Consider the following 23165-nt stretch of genomic DNA (forward strand, 5'->3'; position numbering starts at 1 on the left):
CAATGCCCAATGCAGGCGGCCATTTTATTTTACTTAACACTGTGTACCTGAAGTGCACCATGGGAAGTTGGTGCCATGTCTGTCCTGGCCCCCCAGATAGGCCCCTTGGGTCTGTCTTCAAAAAAGGTTGGTGATGACATAGTCAAGGCAACTGGTGGCTGGAAGGGTCCAAGGATTATGGTGAAACTGACCACTGAGAACAGACTGGCCCAGATTGAAGTGGTACCTTCTGCCTCAGCCCTGATCATCAAAGCCCTCAAGGAATCACCCAGAGACAGAAGGAAGCAGAACAATATTAAGTGCCTTAGAAATATCACTTCTGATGAGATTGTCAACCTTGCCTGACAGTTGCGACTCCAGTCTTCACCCAGAGAACTCTCCAGAGCCATTCAAGAGATTCTAGAGACTGCATTACTGATGGATGCTCCTCTCATGACATACATTCTAATGACATCAGCAGTGGTGCAGTGGGATGCTCAACTAGGCAAGAACTACAGAGGAAAATATTTCAATAAAGGTTCATTGGACAACCAACTCCCCACCAAAACAACAACAGCAACAACAACACACATATATTAATGGCCCCACAATCTGAAGATCGTGTAACTGACCCTGATCTGTTTTTCAGACCTGCCCCTCTCCCCTGCCAAAGCAGCTCCCTCCCTAACTAGGTTGCAAAAGTTTCCATTTCTCTTTTCTCTGAAATTCCCACCTATATACCCCATAGATAAGCTCTTGTTTTAAAAGCTCTTGTCAGCCCAGCCTTAATTAGGTTTCACCGAGACCTCAACTTAAAATGACCCTGGGCCATAAAATACCCTGGGAACAAAATCAAAATGAGCAGAGACAACAAGAAAGAGGAATATCGGACCTGAAAGAAAGCAAGAGGACTGCCCATTACAAATTCCAGCAACATCACAAGCCCACTCCTCAAGATAACAGAATCCATCAGTCAATGATAATAACCAACTTGCAAACCCTAAATTAAATGTAGACATGGCCAATGATAATAGCCAACTTGTGATCCTAAATTTGAATGTTTACCAGCAAACCCCAATGTACCAATGGCCAGAACATCCCTAGCCCCATCTCCCTTTGTTTAAGCCAATAAAATGTCCCTCACCTTGCCAACTCAGAGGGACAGATCTGAGGCACTATTTATCCTCCTGTCTCCACAAGGCTAGCCTTTGCTAAATGAACTTTTTCCTTCAAAAACCCAGTGTCTACTGATTGATTTTGCATGTATTGGGTGAGGACTCACTTTTGAGTTGTAACAGTTGGAGAAATTAGGGTCAATCCTTATAAGAATTATTATCATTATCATTATCTGTCCCTGAATTAACAATAATTGTCAGAAGCTCCTGCTTTTGCTGAAAGATGCATTCTAACTCAAAGTACAGGGAGGAAGAGAGAACTAGACACGTTCTCCTTGATCATGGAGAATACTGAGAGTTAAATATGCTGGGAGCATTTTAAGTGATAAAAGGAAGGCTTCAAGCAGGACAGATGACATTGGAGGGAGACCCACTTGTCCCCATATTTCCATCTATTAATTGTAGTTCCAAGATCTTCCTTAATCAATTTTCGATACCAATGGCAAGGGCAGCACAATAACATTTGTGAGCTTTAGCAAAAATCAAGTTTCTTACAGGACACAAGAAATGACCAAGAAAAATTTCCCTTGAATTTTGTCTAGGATAGGCCCTGGTGGTAAATTTTGAGGGGGGAGTAGGTTAGAAGAGGAAACAGGAATTGGAGGTGAGAGTCAAAGCAACTCAAGGGAACTCAGGGTTCAATCTCTGATGTTGAAAAAAGAAGAGACAAAAGAATTACAGGAGAGAAGTGGTCCCCAATAAAACTAAGAAAACTTTGTAAGTATTTGTGCAGATACTTCTTGTTCTTTCAAAGCAGTTTAATTTCTAATATCTCACTTAATCCTCACCCTATGAGGCTCCCAAAAGGTATCCTAATCTGCAGAACCACCTCAGGAACTCTATAGGGCCTCGCAAGACTTCAGAAGGCCATGGCACTCCTAATTTTAGATGCTACACTCCCCACTAAAGTACATTAAAACATACCCATGTGCCATTCTAAGTGTAATTCATACAGAACCATGTAAGAACTGGGTTGAGTTGCAATTGACTAGCCATCTAGTGTTACATTTTATAGACATTTGGACACATATTCATTTTGATTTTTGAGTTGCCTTTTTATGTTTTAGAGACTACACATTTCTCCAAGTTTCTGACATTACAGTAGGCCCTTTAAAACACCATCAACCTTGGTGGCTGTGATTGAAATGCCTTGTGGATAAAATGCCCTGGGAGCATTGACAAGTCAGGTTCTTAAAGTCCCAAAGAATTTCTTTATAAACTCTGATGAAGAACATAGGACAAATGGTTGGAATACCCAACCAGAAAACACGTCCATTAGCCAGACAAAAACAAAATGGTGGCATTGGCAATGTGAGTGCTGGGCAAAAGGCAAGGTGTGGGGTTGCAGAGCGCGCAATTCAGGGGTCCCTGTGTGGCCGGCGAGGCTGCGTCTGCGCTCACTGTCCCTTGCCTGGGTCGGCGGCGCTCGGGGCTCTCTTCCAGCACAGGCAGCCCGAGCTTGACAATCAGCACAACTCCAGCACCTACCTGCGCCATGTCCTCGCTCTGCCCATCTTCAAGCGGGAGGAGCCCCAGCTGTCCCCTGAGAACGAGGCCCACCTGCAGCCCTTGCAGTATGTGCTGTGTGCCCCGACGTCCCCTGGACGAAGAGACGCTGACCTACCTCAACCAAGGTCAGCCTTATGAAATCCAACTCCTGGAGAATCGAAAGTGGGAGATTTTCTAGATCTGAACACAAAATATGTCAAGAACATCATCTGCATGGTTTTCCATGACCATCGGCTGCAGTATATGGAGCACCAGCAGCTGGAGGGCTGGAGGTGGAGCCGGCCTGGAGACCGGATCCTGGACCTTGGTATTCTACTGTCTGTTGGTATCTTGGACCCCAGGACCAGCCGAACCCAGTTGAACACTGTCGAGTTTTTGTGGGACCCTTCGAAGAGAGCCTAGGCCTTCCTTCAGATGCACGGCACATCAGCAAGGAATTCACCCTGAGGAAGCACGCGGGCTAGAAGGGGGTGACTTTCCGCGTGCAGATCGATAAGCAGAAGGCGATTGATTACCTGCACTCTGCCAGCTGCCTGGTGAAGGTGTTCAAGCCAAAGGGAGCCAACCGGAAGCAGAAGACTGACCAGGAGAAGAAGGAGAAAAGAACTGCCCAAGAGAAGATGTACCAGCTGTCCTACAAGACCACTGTCCTCATGGAGTGCTCTCCATGGCCTGACAGCTACCAGGTGACCAGAGCCCCGTCCCCGAGCTACAATGGCTCTCCCAACAGTTTCTGCCTCAGTGAAGGCAACAGTTCTCTGACCCACCCAGTGGAGACCCTCTCATGGGCAGTGACCACCTGCTCCCATCCACCTCCATCCAGAAAGCCTAGCAGTGGCTGCACTGCAACAGTTTCTCACCATTCTGCAGGCTCTTCACCAGCTTTTCTGGTGCTGACTTGCTGAAGATGACCCAAGATGACCTGATTCAGATCTGTGGACCCACAGATGGGATCTGGCTCTTCAATGCCATCAAAGGCAAGAATGTGAGGCTGAAGGTGACTGTCTATGTTTGCCAGGAGCTGGAGCAGAGCCCAGAGCCCCTGTAGCAGAAGCAGGATGGCAGTGGGGTCAGCAGTCTGTGTGTGTACCATGCCATCTTTTTGGAAGAGCTGACTGCCTTGGAGTTGATTGAGAAGATTGCCAACCTGTACAGCAAACCACCCCCACCCCCCACCCCCCGCCCCCAGCACATCCAGCAAGTCTCCCTGAAGGGACCTAGAGGCATCCACATGGTGATGGTGCAGAATTTCCAAGATGAATCTTGTTTTATCCTTAGCATGTTAAAAGCCAAGAGCAATGATGGCTACCACATCATCCTGAAATGCAGACTCTGAGCAGAAGTAGGACGTGCGCCTGCCTCCAACTCCCAGCCCTCAGGATCCCCGTGGATGTAGAAGTTGCAGCAGTGTTTCATGTGGCCTTGCCTGGTCAGCTGAGGCTAGGAGGGACCTTGCTGAGTCCTGACAGACAGACCATCCACCGCTGAACCCCTTGGACAGACAGCCTCTGGCATGCAGAAAGCCAGTTGCTCCCCTCTCCCTTCCTCCCTGCCCAGCTTTTGAACACTTTCTTGTTCTTTTTTCCCAACCCTAACGTTCTAAAGCGGCAAATGGGGGACCACCTTCTCTGAAACCTCTCACCCCCTTTGTGAGAGGCTGTTGGATATCTTGGTGGCACTTGTATAAGTTCTTTCTGACCGCTCCTTCATCTCACCCTGGACCTTCGGCTCCTCTCTTGTAACTGAACCCCTTGGCCAGGTGTTAACTGGACAGTGTCGATTGCCACTGAGTTCCTGTTTTTGTGTGTGTTTCCCTTCTCAGGGACTCTGGCGAGTGTTTGTCTTCCCTCTTCTTTCACAGATTGATGGGAGTCAGGGTTATTTCTGTGCTTCTGCCTCTTTTGTCTCTGCCTCGTTTCTAAGGATTTGCTCCTGCAAAGACCAGAGATGGGCTCATATCTCTGCACTGGCCAATGTCTGTGTAGGACCCACCACACAGACACTACTTCTGAGGCCCTCAGGGCAGAGAATGAGCATTTTCAGGCATGTTCCCATGAGTAAAAGAAGCATGAGAGCAAAATGCTTCCTCTTGAGCTACTCTGGTATAATGATATTTTATAAACAGACATCAGTAAGGAGGACTCAGAAGCATTCTATTGCATCATCAGATGACCTTGACCTTTGTAATACAAGCTCCTCTTGCAGTAGGCTTATAAACCCCCATTTAGGGAAGACCTTGGTCCTACCACTGCTAAATCTGCCAATTTCCCTGCAGACATTGCATGTTCTGCCGGTACTCTCATTGAAACGTTTATCTTTTTTCATTTGGAGGAAGTATGTTTAGGGTATCTAGCCTGGCTTGGGGTGCTTGGATAACCTTTTGCAGTCACCCAGCTAGAGTGCAATTTGACTATCAGTAAGTGTGCCAGACTCAGGACTTGGTCTTGGTCTTGCCTCTGGGTCCCAGGATCCAGGGATCTGTACTGGCCCAGGGCTTCATCTCTGCTTATTTAGGATCATCTTCCAAAGCACGGTGAGCCCTGGACCACTGAGCAGTTTTTTGTTTTTTGTTTTTGTTTTTTACAAGTTTTCTAAAGTCGAGCTGTTGAGAAATTGAGTACTTGACTCAAAGATTATCAGAACTGGGTAGTCCTCATTTTACAGATGGGGAAACTGAGGCCCAGATGGGCAAAACCACCTTCCTGATGTTACATAGTGATAGGGTAGTCACAGAAATTTATCCTATGGACCAGGACACTTCTGAGAGTGAAAGGGGGCTCTGCTAGTAATTATATTGGGACAACAGGTGTGGTGTTACTGCAGCATAGGGGCAGGCCCCTGAGCCTTTTTCTTTTGTGTGTGTGGTGGTGGGGTGGGGGTGAGGTAACAGCTTTATTGAGATACAATTCACACACTACCCAATTCATCCATTTAAAGTGTACAGTTCTGTGTTTTTTAGTATAGGCACAAAATTGTGCAACCATCACCACTAAGAACTTCATAACATTTTTTATCATCCCTAAAAGAAACCCTGTAGGCTTTAGCAATCAACCACCTTCCCAATCCTAACACCCCTAATCCCCCTAGTCATAGACAATCATGAATATACTTTCTGTCTACAAATTTTCCTATTCTGGATATTTCATGTAAACAGGCTCATATGTGTATTTATACATTGTATACACGGTAATTGCTACCTTTTGTGGTTGGCTTCTTTCACTTAGCATAATGTTTTTAAGGTTCATCCATGTTGTTACATGCATCAGTACTTCATTCCTTTTTATTTCTGAATAATAATCCATTGCATGGATAGACTGCATTTTGCTTATCCATTCATTAGTTGATGGGCATTTGGGTTGGTTCACCTTTGGCTATTATGAATGATGCTGCTATGAACATTTGTGAACAAGTTTCTGCATGTACTATGTTTTCATTTCTCTTGGGAATATCCCTAGGAGTGGAGTTGCTGAGTCATATGATAACTTTGTTTAACTTTTGAGGAACTGCCAGACTGTTTTCCCAAGTGGCTGCACCATTTTGCATTCCTACCTGCAGTGTATGAGGATTCCATTATCTCCACCTCCTTGTCAACACTTGCTGTTATCTGTCTTTTTGGTCCCAGGTATCTTATTGGGTGTGAAGTGGCATCTCATTCTGGTTTTGATTTGTATTCCCTAATGACTATTGACATTGAGCATCTTTCCTTGTGCTTATCAGCCATTTGTGTATCTTCTTGGGAGAGAATTCTATTTAGATCCTTTGCCCATTTTTAATTATGTTACAATCTTTTTATTATTGAGTTGCAAGTGTTCTTATATATTTTAGATATAGTTCTTATCAGATACATGACTTGAAAATATATTCTCCCATTCTGTGGGTTGTCTTTTCACTTTCTTGGTAGTGTCCTTTGGAGCACAAAAATTTTTAATTTTGAATGAAGTCTGTTTTTATTTTGGTTGCTTATGTTTTTGATGTTATTTCTAAGGAACCATTGCCTAATCCGAAGTAAAAAAGATTTACTCCTATGTTTTCTTCTAAGAGTTTTAGCTCTTTCATTTAGGTCTTTGATCTGTTTAACTTTTTTTTAAATTATGAACTTTAACATATATTCATAATAGTGATAACTTTCAAAGTATGATTCAACAAGTAGTTAAAGAGCAAATTTCAAAGAATGTCATGGGTCATAGTTCCACAACTTCAGCTATTTCCACCATTGTAAAATATATCATACATACAAAAAGGTATTAACTTTCGATGTACAGCTCGACAAGCAGTTATATAGGTAATTTCAAAAATTGTTATAGGTTACAGTTCCACAGTCTGAGTTCTTTCCCAATTATGCAATATAAGGTATAGACAGAAAAGTGAAGACTTTCAAAGCACAATTCAACGACTAGCTATAGAGCAAATTTCAAAGGATTTTATAGGTTCCAGTTCCACCAGGTCATTTACCTCCTTCCAGCTATTCCAACACTCCTGCATCTAAATATATATATATATTTGATCTGTTTAACTTTGTATCTATAAGTAGGGTCACTCTTGTGCATGTAGATAAAGCATAGAAGAGTATGTTTTCCCCATGGAATATTCTTGGCAACTTGGTTAAAGGCACTTGATTTTTCTGACACTGGTAAACGGTGCTGTCATTGGGAAGCTCACTTTTCTCAGCCAGTCCTGTTTGGCACCACCGTTCTTACAGCTGGCTCCTAACTTACCTGTCTGATGATACCCGGTCAGATCACCACTTGGCGTTCCGGTCTTTCTTGGCACACGTTCCAGCTCCACATACCAGTCCTGGGGAAAGGTCAGGACTTTTTTTTTCCCCCCTCTGTTGAATAGTGAGGAAACTGAGTCACTGAGAAGAAGAAGAATTTACCCAAGATCCCATAGCCCATTTCTGGCAGAACCAGGACTAGAAACTTTGTTCTGACTTCCAACCTTTCGAGATGGAATCTGTAGTTGCCATACCTGAGGGCCGAATGATGGCAGGCTAGCTTCCTAATTCTAAACAATGTGGTGGTCTAACATTTTCATTTCTCAGTTCGGAAGGGGGTCTGTTAAAGGCCTGGCAGCTTTTCTTTTGGTGATGTCTCCCATCTCTGACACTGCCCACTGCAGCCTGCTTTCCTTACCTGCTCCAGTGGTTACTGTTAAATCTTGCAGCGTGATTCCTTCCACTTATACATGCTTCCTGGTGGAGTTACAAAGGAGCAGTGAATAATAAATACCAAAAAATAGTATGCTTGTTTTTTTTTTTTTAATAAAAGGCAAGGTGTCAGGGTTGAGTAAGAAGGGATCCTTTGGGTGGGATAGTGGAAGATGGTACTCAAATAGCTTCCAACCAACTCCAGGGGAACTTTTCTAAAATTCCTTCAAAAGACATACACTTTCCTTCTCTCACAACTGAGAAAAGTCCTTCCCCTTTTTACTGACCAAGCTATAGGGCAGATCCTATTACCACCAAGCCTAAGTGAAGGAAAGAGAAGGCAAGAGCTTCTCATGCTGAGCATCTCCACCAGTAAGTATTTCAATTTATAAAAAATTCTTCTTTCAGATTCCAGTCTCCATGTGAAATCCACCCATGAAACACATTTTGTTTTTCCCCAGCAAGCCTTCAAAAGTAGCCTGGTGGCAGTATCTTTCTTTCAATCCATAGAACAGGTCTTATCACATTTTTGATCCTATCTCTCATTTAAGAACATTAGTTTCCAAGAGATTTGGACCCGAGAGAGAAGGGAAATTGATAGCATGAACGGGCTCCAGTACCATCTGGGCACAGCTCTCTGCTCTGTGAGGTTCTTTGTTTTGGTTTAGGTTTTGGGTTTTATTTTTGTTTTTGCTTTTAAATGATCCTCTTTGAGTTGGTTGTTTTTTGATGCTGTTATAAATGGCATTTATTTTAAAATTTTATTTTCTCCTGGTTTGGTGCTCCTATATACAAATATAATTGTTTTATTTATCTACTTTTTTATTAGAGCAGTTGTAGGTTTACAGAAAAATCATTCACAAAGTACAGAATTCCCATATACCCCTCTCCCACATAAAGTTTTCTCTATTATTAATATTTTGCTTTAGTGTGGTACATTTGTTACAATTAATGAAACAATATTGTTATAAATGTATTATTAATAATCTATAGTTTACATTAGGGCTCACTCTTTGTTTTGTATAATTCTATGGTTTTAAAATTTTTTTATTCTGGTAATTTATATACAACTTAAAATTTCTCATTTTAATCCCTTTCAAGTATCTAATTCCATGGTGTTAAATACATCCACAATGTTGTGCTATCATCACCACCATCCATTACCAAATCTTTTCTGTCGTCCCAAATACAAATGATCTTTGAATGGGCCTTTATCCCCAACATCCCTGATACATTTATTTTTTAATTCTAGTAGTTAATCTACAGATTCTTTTGAGTATTCTAAGTTCTCCATCTCACTCCCTGTGAATAATAACAGCTTTATTTCTTTCTTTCCAAACCAAATTCTTATTTCTTTCTTTTGCCTATCTCACTGCCTCTGACCTCTGGTACATTTGCCAGCTGTAGGAATCCTCCCTCATACCCAGAGGGCTTCCCTGCTGATTCTGAGGGTGTTTTAGTTTCCAAGGATGCTCAAAGCAAATAAATGAAATGGGTTGGGTTAAACAATGGGAGTTTATTAGCTCACAGTTTTGAGGCTGGGAAAATGTCCAAATCAAGGTGTCATCAAGGTGATGCTTTCTTTCTGAGGGCTGTGGTTTTCTGGGGCTGGCTTCTGGTCAGTTCTGGTCCTGAGTTTGTCACATGGAAAGGCACAGGGCAGTGTCCCTTCTCTTCTGGGTTCCCTTGAATTTCAGCTTCTTGCTTCTCTTGGCTTTCTCTCTTTGTCTGAACTTCATTCTGCTTATAAAGGACTCCAGCAATAGGATTAAGACCCATTCTGTTAGAGGTGAGCCACACCTTAACTGAAGTAACCTCATCAAAATGTCCTACTTACAATGGGTTCACACCCACCGGATTGGAGTAAGTTTAAGAGCATGTTTCTCTGAGATACATACAGCTACAACCCACCATAAAGGGGAGACACTCCCTGTCCCACTGGGTGTCCCCACAAGTACAACCCAGGACAAAACTTTTACCAGTGGGAGATGGGAGCCTGTTGATAAATTCTTCCCCTTTTCTCCCTTCTGAGACAGACTGTGCTGAGAAGCAGATAAATACACATGGTTGCCCACAGTGGCCAGCTGACCATCAGCTTTCCCGCCTTCCCTACCTTGCTCTCCTTTCCCCTACTCCAGCTTCTTGGGATTGCCTCAGGCTGGACTATCTGGAAGGCTCAGACTGAGGCAGCAGAGACCCTCAGAATAGAATTTTGGAGGTGGATTACTCCCAATCTGAGGCACTATTAAGGACTGCATGATGAGTAATTGGGGAGCAGAGGTGATAACAAATCCATTGTTGATTTGGATGTGACACAGGTGGGAAGTGAGGCATTCCTTTAGTTACTGGCTGCAATATTTGGGTGCTATGAGGCTACAATAAGTATGTGGTTTGTGGAGCATACTGGCTACTGCTAACAGCATTAGGAGCCTTAGAAAAAATGATAGGCTCAGAGCCACCACTTGTCAAATCTAGGCACAATCCAAAAGAAATAAATAGGAGCCTTATTTCCTAAAGACTCAGGGAACTAGGCTGAAAATCAGTTCTGTCAATTTTTGTTTCATGTATCTGGGAGCTTTGTTAGAAGGTGAATTTACAGATAAGACTGTTACATTTTCTTGATGATTTGATGCTTTTACTGTAATGAAATGACTTTCTTTTATCTTGGTTAATACTTTTTCTCTTGATGTTTACTTGCCTGATATTATTATAATAATATCACCTTTCTCATGCATAGAATTTTTGTAGTACAACTTTTTCCATCCTTTTGCTTTCAACTTGTCTTTATCTTTATTTTTAAAGTGTGTTTCTTATAAAAAACATATGGCTGGGTGTACTTTTTTTTTTTATCTAGTCTGCCTATCTCTGCCTTTTAATTTGGATGTTTAGGTAAGCATTTATTGAATTTGTTTTGTTTTATTCATCCATTGTATACTTTTATAAACATAAATAAATATGTTTTTATAGTTATGGCTCCCCCTTTTTACACAAAAGGTAACACATTCTAAAAATTGTTCAGTACTTTTCTTTCTTTTCTCTAACAATGTGCCATGGAGATTAACTCAACAGTTTATAGACATCTTCCTCATTACCTTTTGTGGTTGCGGACTTCTCTATTGTTTTAATGAACTGCAGTTTATTCAACCCATTATTGTTCATGACATCTGGGTTATTTCTAGTCTTTTGCTATTACAAATGGAGTTGCAATGAACAGCCTTGTGCATAAGTCTTTCTCATAATTTTGTCAATTTATCTTTTAGATACATTCATAGAAGGTGACCTTGCTGATCAGAGGAAAAAATATATATAATTTTGCTACATATTTTTAAATTTCCCAGTCATAGGGATTGCAGTTCATAGATGGGACTTCTTAAAAGGAAGACTCTGAGATGAAATGGACAAATTCCTAGAAGCACAAAACTACCTACACTGTATCAAGAAGAAATAGAAGATCTCAACCAATTACTAGTAGAGACTGAATCAGTAATCAAAAACCTCCCAACAAAGAAATGTCCAGGACCAGCTGGCATCACTGATGAATTTTATCAAACATTCCAAGAATTAACACCTATCCTACTCAAAATCTTCCAAAAAATTGAAGAGGAGGGAATACCCCTTAGCTCATTCTATGAGCCTAACAACACCCTCATACCAAAGCCAGATAAAAATACCACAAGAAAAAAAAGACTACAGACCAATATCCTTTACGAATATAAATGCAAAAATCCTCAACAAAATACTAGGAATCCTAATCCAACAGCACATCAAAGATTTATACATCATAATCAAGTGTGATTCATCCCAGGTATGCAAGAGTGGTTCAAAATAGGAATATCAACAAATGTAATATAACACATTAACAGAGTGAAGAGGAAAACTCACATGATCATATCAATTGATGAAGAAAAGGCATTTGACAAAATCCAGCAGCCCTTCTTGAAAAAAACACTTTGAAAAATAGAAACAGAAGGAAACTTCCTCAACATGATAAAGAGCATCTATGAAAAACTCAACTTTTCCTCTAAGATCAGGAGCAAGACAAGGATGCCCACTGTCACCACTTATTCAACATTGTACTGGAAGTTCTAGCCAGAGCAATTAGGCAAGAGAAAGAAATAAAAGATATCCAAATTGGAAAGGAAGAAGTAAAACTTCCACTATTCGCAGACAACATGATGCTACATACAAAAAATCCTGAATAATCCACAACAACACTACTGTAACTGAATTCAGCAAAGTGATAGAGAACAAGATCCACATACAAAAATCTGTGGTGTTTTGATGTACTGGTAATGAACACATCTGAAGAAGAAGTCAAGAAAAAAAATCCATTTAAAATAGCAACTAAAAAGAATGAAATACATAGCAATAAATCTAACCAAAGATGTAGAGGACTTGTACACAGAAAACTACAAGACATTGATAAAAGATATTAAAGAAGACCTAAATAAATGGGATGACACTCCGTGCTCTTGGATTTGAAGACTAAATATTGTTAAGATGTCAGTTCTACCCAAAGTGATTTACAGATTCAACACAAATCTGATAATGTTCCAACAGCCTTCTTTGCATAAATGGAAAAGCCAATCATTAAATTTTTATGGAAGGATAAGAGGCCTTGAATAGCCAAAGCCATCTTGAAAAAGAAGAATGAAGTAGGAGGACTCACACTTCCTGAACTTAAAATTTATTACTAAGTCATAGTATTCAAAACAGTCATGTAACAAGGACAAACATATACACCAGTAGAATCAAATTGAGAGTTCAAAAATCAACCCTCACATTTATGGCCAACTGATTTTTGACAAGGGTGCCAAGTCTACTCAATGGGGAAAGAATAGTCTCTTCAAAATATGGTGCTAGGAAAACTGGATCTCCATTTGCAAAAGAATGAAGGTGGACCCCTACCTCACATCAAATACACAAATATCAACTTAAAATGGATCATAGACCTAACCATAAGAACCAGGACTATAAAACTCCTGGAACAAAACATAGTGAATCATCTTCAGGACTTTGTGACAATGGGTCTTAGACTTTACACTCAAAGCACAAGCAAAAGAAGGAAAAATAGATAAATGGGACCTCATCAAAATTAAAAACTTTTGTGCATCAAAGGACTTTATCATGAAAGTGAAAAATAACTCAACAGGAGAAAAATTTAGAAACAAAATATCTGGTAAGAGTTTAATATCCAGAATATATAAGGAAATCCTACAACTCAATAATTAAAAGACAAACAACCTATTTAAAAAATGGGCAAAATACTTGAATAGACATTTCCCAAAAGAAGATATACAAGTGGCCAAAAAGCACATGAAAAGATGCTCAACATCACCAACTATTAGGGAAATGCAAATCAAAACTATAATGAGATGCTATTTCAAACCCAATAGAATGGCTACTATTTTTTAAAAAAGCAGAAAATAACAAGTGTTGGAGAGGATTTGGATAAATAGGAACACTCATTCATTGCTGATGGCAATGTAAAATGGTGCATCTGCTGTGGAAGACAGTCTGGCAGTTTTTGAGAAAGTTAAGCCTAGTATTACCATATAACCACACATCCCACTTCTAGGTATATAAGCAAAGGATTTGAAAGCATGGACTGGAACAGATATTTTCCCACCGCTGTTCATAGTAGCATTTTTCACAATTGCCAAAAGATGGATGCAACCCAAGTATCAATCAAGCAAAGAATGGATAAGCAAAATGTGCAACAACCACACATTGGAATATTATTCACCTTTAAAAAGGAATGAAGTTCTGATACTTGTGACAATATAGATGAACCTTGAAGACATCATGTTGAATGAAATAAGTCCGACACAAAAGGACAAATATTTTGTGACCTTACTGATATGAAATAATTAGAATAAGCAAATGTATAGAGTAGAAATCTAGAATATAGGTTACCAGGGGATGTGGTGTGGGTAGGGCATGGTGAGTTAATGCTTAGATTGTACAGAGTTTCTATTTGGTGGGTCGTAAAATTTTGTTAATGGATGGTGGTGATGGTAGCACAACATTGTGAGCATAACTAACAGCCCTGAATTATATATTTGAATGTGGTTAAAAGGGGGAAATTTTAGGTTGTATATATGTTACAAACAGTGAACCCTATTGTAAATGATGGGCCATAGTTAATAGTATGATTATAAAAATGTTCTTTCATGAATTGCAGCAAATGTACCATATTAATGCAAGTTGTTAATAATAGGGTGGCATGTGGGAACTCTGTAAACCTACAACATCTCTAATAAAAAATAAATTTAAAAAAAAAAAAAAAAAAAGAAAGGCTCTGCTTCAGGGTGATCAGGAGGGCTGCTCTCCATTGTCCTGGACACTCAGAATGCCAGAACAAAAGTACTTTCCCCTGGAACACTCCATTGCTTTAAGGACAAAGTTATCTGATTCTTTGCCTGGAGGGACTATCTGTTGCTTCCAGATGTCTGTCTTTGTACATGTGTGAATGAGATGGGGTAGAGGTAGAAGGAGAGTGGTTGTGAGTCTACTTGTTCCTTGTGCACATCTATAATTTCCTTATTTCAGCCTCACATTTCACTTCCATCAGCCTTTTCTGATCCCAAGTGTCTACATTTCTGCAAGACAGGCTGACGCCCTTTCGGGTTGCCATGCTAGCTATCTATGTCACTCTTGGCTGGAACTTCTTCTGTCCCACCCAGTAGTTAACTCTTCCTCTCCATGGGCTCTCCATCTTCCAGAAATTTGTTGAAATCTTTTGCCTTATTTGTGTCTCATCTTTTATTCTCTTTATTGTTGAGATCTTAGACCTTTTTGAATTAATTTGGTACAAATTTATGGGTTTCAGGTTGGGGAGGAGATAACTCTGTGGTGTTATTCCACCATTTTGGCTCAAAAATGTCCCAAGAATGTCTCTGAGACTGAGCTACATGGGTTCTAGATACTTAAAAGGTTAATGAACAACTAAGTTAATTCTGAAAATAGAGCAGATCTTTTGCTTAGAGTAGTTGTTCTGAGACATGCTAAAATATTTGATTTCAGTCAACCCGGTAACTGACATACATATAATGAGGTTTAATTTTATTCAAAAGTAAACAGAATAGGATACTTGAAGAATCCTGTTATGCTTCTGACAATTTATGGGGACTGTTGCATAAGCCATAAGTTTTCTCAGATGCCTTGCTTCTTCTAAGACTAAAATATAAAATGAATATTTGTCATTATAGATGGTACATCTCACTTGCACAATCAATTATCTAACAACCATTGATCCAGGGCCATACTTGTAGCAGACACTGTGCTAGGTACTGGGGAAACAGAAGTGAACAAGATTATGCCTGTTGTCAGGGAGATTATGGTCTGGTGAGGAATGTAATGAGAAAGTGGATCAGTAAGGAGAGAGTTAGAAATAGTCCATGCGATATGGGCTATTATGAGAATGTACAGATGAGTCGAGAATTTAATTATCATAGCAAATGATGTACATTTTTATTCATGCTCACATTGACAGTGCATATATTAAAACTGAAGGAATATGGAGAAAATTAGCATGGTCCCTCAGCAATGATGGCTTAGAAACTCAAGAGGTGCTTGCTTTTGTGAGGCAGACTGTTGGACTTGGACCCCAAAAGCTTAGGTTTGAGTCACATTTCTACTTTTTATTTCAAATAATGAAGTCCCTTAACCCTCTCTGGGCCTCTGCTTTCTCAATTTTAAATGCAAGGGGAAAGATTAAGTGATTGTTGAGGCTCTTCCATGTCAAACATCTTGTGGGGTGAATTCCAGCCATTTTCTGATGTGAAACTAGCAGCCTGGAGAGGAGTTGGGCTGGGGTATCAAAACAACCATCTGAAGTCCTTCTTAGATGTCAGTGTTAGATACATCAAGTGCCTTTGTGGGAGCAAACTTGACAAGTATAATGGAACTGGGACTACATTGCTCTTTATTTCAGAAACTGGAAAAGCTGTCTCCTTGTGAAAGGCTTTTTAACACATAAAAGTAGGGAGGCCTTGTCAATAGGGTGAACAGAGCAGAGAAAGTGCACACTGTCAAATACTCCTGTGTCCGTTCAGGCCACCAACTCCTGCATAGGCTGTGGAAGGCCATGTCCATTCAAGGCTGCTAAAACAGCTTAGAATTTGGTGAAATTTGTTGAAAGATTCCTAAAGTGGTCTTTGGGGATCCTGGTGCTAAATAAGATTTAGTTACTTGAAAGACAAAAATGTATATTTTAATTTAAAAAATTTGTAGATTGGGTCTCTACTTCTGCTGTTCTTAATCTTTTCTGCTGCAAAAATCTAAGAATCTGGTGATGGCTCTGTGTCTTCTGCCTGGAGAAATGCCCATAAACATACAATTTTGCATCAAATTTAAGAAAGTTCCTCTAAGGGGCCACGAATCTCTGATTACAAATTCTTGATCTATCCTAACAATGTACCCTTGGGCAGTGTTTCAGTTTGCCAAAGCTGCCGTTATACAAAATACCAGAAATGGATTGGCTTTTATAAAGATTTATTAGGTTACAAATTTACAGTTCTAAGGCCAGAAAAGTGTCCAAACTAAGGCATCATCAAGAGGATACCTTCACTGAAGAAAGGTTGATGGCATCTGGAACACCCCTGTCAGCTGGGAAGGCATGAGGCTGGCATCTGCTGGTCCTTTGCTCCCAGGTTCTGGTTTCAAAAGGGCTTTCTCCAAAATGCCTCTGGGCTCCTGTCTCTCTTAGTTTCTCTATCTCAGCTCCTGTGCATTCTTGCTTGTTCCCCCAGGAATTTCTCTCTAAGCACCTCTCTAAGATCCTCTCTTAGCCTCCTCAGGGCAAACTCTGGGCTTCATTTCTTAACTTAGCATCTCCAAATATCCTTCTGTCTGTATCTCCAAGTGTCTCCAAGCATATGGGTCTCTGTGGACTCTCAGCTCTCTTAAGGACACCAGTGATCTAGTTAAAACCCACCCTGAATGGGCAGGGCCATACCTCCATGGAAATAATATAATCAAAAGTTCTCACCCACAGGTGGATGGGTCATATCTTCATGTAAACAACCTAATCCAAAGGTCCGACACACCATAAGATGGCATCCACAAGACTGCATTAGAAGAACATGGCCTTTCATGAGGCACATAACAGGTTCAAACCTGCACAGACAGTGAAACAAATCCAGCAGTCTATAATAGTTGTACTGGTAACCGTACTTCCTATTTCCTCAATATGTTGGGCTGGTTTACTGCCCAATCTGCCTATGGATGTACTAAATGTTTAATATTTATCATCTCTTTCTACCTTACAACAGCCCTATGGAGTAGATTATTATTCCCATTTGACAAATGAAGAAACAGAGGCTTATAAAGTTTAGATCATCTGTTCAAGGTTCCCACAGATATTGGGGAGTTGCTGGGATTCTGTGAGTTTAAACACTTTAGTGATGCTGGATGGTAAGGCAGCATCCATAGCAGATGCCCAGGACCAGTGAGCATCCTCTTGTCTTTGCTGGGAGGCAGACGTTTGCAATGCTTGACCCTGAGCAAGCTTATCAATAGATGCCCAATCACTGACCTTTGGATGCTTTCATGAATTCCTGTGGTTCCTAAGGTTTTCCAATGCTTTAGAGGTGTTCTTTCCTCTTCTAGGATTCCAAGGGCTAGCACTGTGTTTCAATGACAAAGTCATAAAGGGAAGACTGCTGTCTTAGTTTGCTGGGCTGCTATGACAAAGACCACACAATAAGTTGGCTTAATGACGGGAATTTACTGGCTCATGGTTTGGAAGGCTAGAGGTCCAATATCAGTGCATCAACAAGGCAATGCTTTCTCCCCAAAGTCTGTAGCATATTGCTGCTGGCTTGCTGCAATCCTTGGAGTTCTTTGGCTTGCATCTCTGCCTCCCAACAAAGGCAATCTCTCTCTCCTTGTTTCTACAATTCCTGGTTCCATTGGCTTCTGGCTCCTCCCTATGGCTTTCTCTGACTGAGTCCTAATTTCTTCTGCTTATACAGGACTCCAGTAATACAGATTAAGGCCCATCCTGATTCTGTTGGGCCACATATTAACTAAAAATAACATCTTCAAAAAGTCCTAGTTACATGAGCTCACACCCATAGGGACACAGATTAAGATTAAGGACATGTCTTTCATTAGGGCACATAATTCAAACTACCACAACTGCCCACAATCACATCAGGATACACTTTATCACTTGATCTATCAGAGGTAGAAGTGGGGAATAAAAAGAAAAATAAAGTGAAACTTCCTGTTTTCACTTCTGCCACTATGTTCCCTCTTCAGGGTTCACATCTCATGAGATAAAGCACACTAGTCTATGTCAAACCTATTAAAAAATAAAGGAAGTGTCTCAAGCCTTCCCAAGGCAACTCATTTTCTTTTGTGTTTTTGTTTACAAATGGTAGCTTTCAGTGAGCCACTTTATCATCTACCGAAAAGGAGGCATTCCTTGACCTTGGACTTATAGCAGCTGGGTGTGAAGTACTTTATTATTATTATCATTAATTTTTTTTTTTTTTTTTTTTTTTTTTTTTTTTTTTTTTGCCTTCCAGACAGGGTCTGTGGATTTCTGTGAAAGTGGCCACTATTTATTTCTGTGGTTACTCCACTTGCGGCGGCTGGAGTTAGGCTTGGTTGTGGAACACCAGATGGCTCTAAGACACCAGCTGCTTGAATCCAAGAACACTGAACATTGTCACCCACAGAAGAATGGAGTTGTGCAGAAAGTGATATAGAAGACCTGACAATTATAGATGTTACAAAATTCCACCACCGCTTGAAATACTAGGAATAGCTGATGTTTATTACTTGCCTGTCATGTGCCACACTCCACATGGACTGGCTCCTTAAATCTCACAAGTGATCATGCCTTTGTAATTGGGCTTTTGGGGGACTCTTCTAACAGCAAGCCTCCACCTTTAACTAGAGCCCTGTTTCATGTATTATGGGGTCTTTCCTCTGCCCTAACTAGTAGACTCTGTTAGACCTCTTGAAGAAGAACTGACTGTTGCTCACGGAGCTTCCTCCACAAGGCACAGTCACTCTCAGAGTGGGCTGACCCAGCTCTACAGACCATCGGGATCCTGGAAGACTCACCTGATTCTCTCTTGAAGAGAGAATTCAATTCCACAGTTTACTGTGTATGGGATGCTAGATTAACCTGTGTCTTAAACTTGGAGTCAAGGGGGTGACCTAGAGAAAACTGCCAAAAGAATGTGAACTATTTATATTCCTGCAAATGAATATGGATTATCAGTCCACAGAGGGTGCATTTTTATGGAGAAAACTGTTGTCACTCCAACAGGTTTTGTGTTTTGCTATTTTTTCTTTTCCTTATTAGAGAATTTGTAGGTTTACAGAACAATCATCCTAAAATAGAGAGTTCCCATACATCACCTCACTACCAACCAACAAACTTGCATCGGTGTGGGACATTTGTTACAATTGATGAAAGCACATTTTTATAACTGTACTATTAACTATAGTCCATGGTTTAACTTAGGGATCACTGTTTGAATATTGTAGTTCCATGGATTTTATAAAAATGTTTTATTCTATCATTTCCCCTTTTAATCACATTCAGATACATATATTTCAGTACCATTAGTTATGTTAACAATCTGTTCCATCACCATCATCTATTATCAAAACATTTCCATCATTCCAAATAGGAACCCTGTACATTGTAAGCCTTAATTTCCCATTCCCTATGCACATCCCATCCCCTGGAAACCTATTGTTTGGGTTTGCTAATGCTGCCATTATGCAAATTACCAGAAATGGATTGGCTTTTATAAAGGGGATTTATTTGGGTACAAATTTACAGTTCTAAGGCCATAAAAGTGTCCAAACTAAGGTATCAATAAGAGGATAGCTTCACTGAAGAAAGGCCAATGGCATATGGAATACCTCTGTCAGCGGGAAGGCACGTAACTTGAGTCTGCTGGTCCTTTGCTCCCAAGTTGTGTTTCAAAATGGCTTTCTCCAAAATGTGTCTCTCAGCTTCTCTCTCTCAGCCTCTGTGCATCCTTGCTTAGGCTTCTGTCTCTCTTAGCTTCTCTCTCTCAGTTCCTGTACATCTTTGCTTGTTCTCCCAGGGCATTTCTCTCTAAGCATCTGGAGGTCCTCTCCTAGCATCTCCAGGGCAAATTCTGGGCTTCATCTCTTAGCTTAGCATCTCCAAGCATCTCCAAGTGTCAGTGCCTGTCGTGGCTCCTGAGCTCTCTTAAGTATTCCAGTGAACCAATCAAGACTTACTTTGAGTGGGCATGGTCCACACCTCCATGGAAATAACCCAATCAAAGTTCTCATCCTCACTTGGGTGAGTCACAGCTCCATGGAATCTCTCAATCAAAATGTTAAACAATTGGGTTAAAAGATCACAGCTCTTCTGGGGTTCATAACAGTTTCAAACTGGCACACCTATATTCTAGATTCTGACTCCATGAGTTTGTTTATTCTAATTGTTTCAAATCAGTAATTTGAAACAATATTTGTCCTTTTGTGTCTGGTTTATTTCATTCAACTTGATGTCTTCAAGGTTCATCCATGTTGTCACATGTATCAGGACATCTCTTTTTACAGCTGAATAATATTCCATTGTATGTATATACCACATTATTTAACCATTCATCGATTGATGGGCACTTGGGTTGCTTCCATCTTTTGGCAATCGTGAACAATGCTTCCCTGAACATTGGTATGCAAATATCTGTTCAAGTTACTACTTTCAATTCTTTTGGTTATATTCCTAGTAGTAGGAATGCCAGCTCATATGGTAGTTCTTTCCTTAGCTGTCAGAGGAACCACCAAAGTATCTTCCACAGTGGCTGCACTATTTTACATTGCCACTAGGAATGAATGAGCATTCCTATTTCTCTGCATCCTCTTCAATACTTTTTATTTTCTGTTTTTTTTTAATAGCCATGTAATAATTGTAAATATATATGCACTGAACAGCAGAGCCCCAAAATGTGAAATGGGTGTGAGATGATATCTCACTGTGGTTTTGATTTACATTTCCCTGACGGCAAATGATGTTGCGCATCTTTTCACATGCTTTTTGGCCATTTGTATATCCTCTTTGGAGAGATGTCTATTCAAGTCTTTTGTTCATTTTTCAATTGGGTTGTCTGTCTTTTTTTGTTGTTAAGTTGAAGGATTTCTTTATATACTCTGGATATTAAATCCTTATCAGATATGTGGTTTCCAAATATTTTCTCCAATTGTGTAGGCTGTCATTTTACTTTCATGATAGACCCATTTGATGCACAAAAGTTCTGAATTTTGATGAGGTCCCATTTATCTGTCTTTTCTTTTGTCACTTGTGTTTTGAGTGTAAAGTCTCAGAAACCATTGCCTAACCCAAGGTCCTGAAGAAGCTTCCCTACATTTTCTTCTAGGAGTTTGATAGTTCTACCTCTTATGTTTAGGTCATTATTCCATTTAGAGTTGGTTTTTGCATGTGGTATGAAGGAGGGGTCTTCTTTTTTCCCAGCACCATTTGTTGAAGAGGCTATTCTTTCCCAATTGAGTGGTCTTTGCCCCCTTGTCAAAATCTGTTGGCCATAAATGTAAGGGTTGATTTCTGAGCTCTCAATTTGATTCCATTGGTTTATATGTCTACCCTTATGCAACTAACATGCTGTTTTGAATACTGTGACTTTGTAATAAGTTTTAAGATTGGGAAGTCTGAGACTTCTGACTTCATTCTTTTTTTTTTAAGATGCTCTTAGCTGTTTGGGGTCCCTTACCATGCCATATAAATTTGATGACTGATTTTTTCATTTATGCAAAAAAGGTTGCTGGAATTTTCACTGGTATTGTATTGAATCTATAAATTGATTGGGTAGGATTGACAGCTTAATGGTATTTAGTCTTCCAATCCATAAACATGGAATGTCCTTTTTTAAAAAAAAATTAGTTCTTCAATTATTTTAACAATGTTTTATAGTTTTCTGTGTATGTGTCCTTTGTATCTGTGGTTAGATTTTTTCCTAGATATTTGATTCTTCTAGTTGGTATTGTGAGTGGAATTTTCTTCTTGATTCCTTCCTCTGATTGTTCATTGCTTTTGTATAGAAACACTGCTGATTTTTTGGTGTTGACCTTGTATCCTGCTACTTTGCTGAGTTCATTTATTAGCTCTAGGAGGTTTGTTGGGGATTTTTCAGGATTTTCAGTACATAGGATCATGCCATATGCAAATAGGGTAAGTTTTATTTCTTTCTTTCTAATTTGGATGCCTTTTATCTCTTTTTCTTGCCTAATTGCTCTGGCTAGAACTTCCAGGACAATGTTGAGAAACAGTGGTGGCAGTGAGCATCCTTGCCTTGTTTCTGATCTTACAGAGAAAGCTTTTAGTCTTTTACTATTAAGTAGGAAGTTAGCTGTGGACTTGTCATATATGCCTTTTATCATGTTGAGGAAATTTCCTCCTATTCCTAGTTTTCTAAGTGTTTTTATCAAGAGGAGGTGCTAGATATTGTCAAATGCCTTCCTGTATCAGTTGATATGATCAGGTAGTTTCCCCCTTCATTCTGTTAATGTGGTGTATTACAGTAATAGATTTTCTTATGTTGAACCAACCTTGCATACCTGGAATAAATCCCACTTGATCATGGTGTGTAATTCTTTTCATATGCTGTTGGATTTGGTTTGCTAGCATTTTGTTGAGGATTTTTGCATCTATATTCATAAGAGATATTGGTCTGTAGTTTTCTTTTCTGGTGGTATCTTTATTTGGCTTTGGTATGGGGGTGATGTTGACCTTGTTAATGAATTAGGGGGTGCTCCCTCCTTTTCAATTTTTTGGAAGAGTTTGAGCAGAATTGGAGTTAATTCTTCTTGGAATGTTTGGTAGAATTCCCCTGTGAAGCCATGTGGTCCTGGCTTTCCTTTTTTTGGGAAGATTTTTGATTACTGATTCAATTTCTTTTCTAGTAATCGGTTTGTAGAGATCTCATATTTCTTCTTGAGTCAGTGTAGCTAGTTTGTGTGTTTCTAAGAATTTGTCTGTTTCATCTATATTATCTAATTTCTTGAGTTGTTCACAGTATCCTCTTATAGTCCTTTTCATTTCAGCAGGGTTGATAGTAATGTCCCCCTTTTCATTTCTGATTTTCATTATTTGTATTCTTTTACTTTGTCCGTCTAGCTAAGGGCTTATCAATTGTTCCCTTTATCACTGGATGATGGCCAGAGAACCAACTTTTAGTTTTATTGATTCTCTCTATTGTTTTTTAGTTTTCTATTTCACTTATCTCCCCTCTAATCTTTGTTATTTCTTTCCTTCTGCTCACTTTGGGCTTAGTTTTCTCTTCTTTTTCTATTTCCTCCACTTTTAAGCTTGGGTCTCTGATTTGAAGTTGTAA

At 40.0% G+C, this 23165-nt stretch overlaps 1 non-coding gene and 1 pseudogene across 1 annotated transcript; both read left to right on the top strand.

Moving 5' to 3' along the window:
- The first annotated feature begins 2396 nt into the window (after positions 1-2396).
- On the top strand, positions 2397-3999 carry LOC119532729 (annotated as a pseudogene).
- Positions 4000-15290: 11291 nt separating this feature from the next.
- On the top strand, positions 15291-15395 carry LOC119533561. The gene has a single exon (XR_005216687.1). It is a non-coding gene; the product is annotated as a U6 spliceosomal RNA (small nuclear RNA).
- Positions 15396-23165: the final 7770 nt, after the last annotated feature.

The sequence above is a fragment of the Choloepus didactylus genome, chromosome 4, assembly GCF_015220235.1.
Source record: "Choloepus didactylus isolate mChoDid1 chromosome 4, mChoDid1.pri, whole genome shotgun sequence".
Taxonomy (NCBI): domain Eukaryota; kingdom Metazoa; phylum Chordata; class Mammalia; order Pilosa; family Megalonychidae; genus Choloepus; species Choloepus didactylus.